Here is a 1,393-nt window from a genome sequence, read left to right as displayed (position 1 = left end):
TCCTGGGGGGCGGGCCTTCCTGTGGGGTCGCCGTCTCCAGTGGATTGTGCGGTCTCCAGAATCGATCTCGCACAGGTGTGAGTCTTTCTTTCTGCACCATCTCACGGCCTGGCTCCGCTGGCGTCCGTGCGGGGGGCGGCGCCGTGCAGGGCACGTGGGGAATTTCTGAAATATTCATTCTCACCACGTCCCTCTGCACGTTTCCACATCTCCGGTTCCTTCATCTTCCTCTCGTCGGCTCGTGTCGTCTTTCCACTTTCTGCCGCCGAGCAGAGGGAGTGAGCTGAGGTGACATCCAGGGGCCTCACTGAGAGGCAGGGACGTGGGGGCCACGGCGGCGGGAAAAATTAAAGACGGGCAGCGATTGGACTCAGTTTCCTCCTTCCTCCTGCACCAGCTAAGCAACCATTTCGAGCATCTCGAGGTACCCTTGTTTTATTTTTCTCACCTTTTTTATTCCGCTTGAATTGTTGATAGAAGGACGTATTTCGAAGAACAATCATTAGGAAAACTGCAAACTCCCCCTCTCACCTCCCGTCCCCGGATTCTGTCTGTCTGTCTGTCTGTACTGCTGTCGTTCACCGTGGATGGGTTCCAAGTGTTCCAAGAGTCGTTTCTTCCCTACTTCCGTTCTTCCTTTCTACTCTGTGGCATTGAATGAAAGTCGTGTTCCAGGCACGGAAGGGATGACCCAAAGGAGAACCAGACGCAGTCCCACCTCTTCAGAATTCACAGGCTCCTTGAAGAAGATGTAACCCGCACATCTAGACCCCTCCAGGCTCTGAGCAGCAGATAAGATCCCAACAACTGTCAGTGTCCAAATAACAATGGCTCGAGGCCTTGTCTTTTTAATAACAGAATCCTCAGGTCTCTATGTTCCCATTATTTTGGGGAGCATTCAGAAGGCTTCCCCAAATGTTCACTGCATTCCAAACACGGCTGCCCCCACCACCTGGAGTCAGCTCAGTTATTTCCCCTGGAAATACTCCAAATCGTTCACCAATGCTTTGGATGAAAATGCCATCACCGGGCACCCATGCCTATCCGAAAGGGACTTTTCCTGGATGCTGTGAGACCCACACATCCTCAGGCTGCCAGGGCAGTGTTGGAGTTTATGCCGATGTGGGGAGATGAGGTCTCCCCACACCGCCTCTGAGGGGGCTTGTTACTCAGGGCCCAAAGCAGCTCTGCTCACGTGCAGAATGTCACCCAGCTGCTTGCGCGTGGTTCCTTCAGCTGCTGCGTACGCCTGCCGTCTCCAGGCTCAAACCCAATCAAAGGGTTTGATCAGCAGCAGATGGTTTACCATCCACTTTTAATGCTCCCGGTCGTCACCACATATCCCAAACCTAATCGTCTCCTTCCAGTCTTAGGTACGAATCAGACATCGTGA

This window comes from Pteropus vampyrus, unplaced genomic scaffold (genome assembly GCF_000151845.1).
Source record: "Pteropus vampyrus isolate Shadow unplaced genomic scaffold, Pvam_2.0 Scaffold851, whole genome shotgun sequence".
NCBI classification, from domain to species: domain Eukaryota; kingdom Metazoa; phylum Chordata; class Mammalia; order Chiroptera; family Pteropodidae; genus Pteropus; species Pteropus vampyrus.
The sequence above is the reverse complement of the archived record's forward strand: the minus strand, read 5'-3'. Positions refer to the sequence as shown.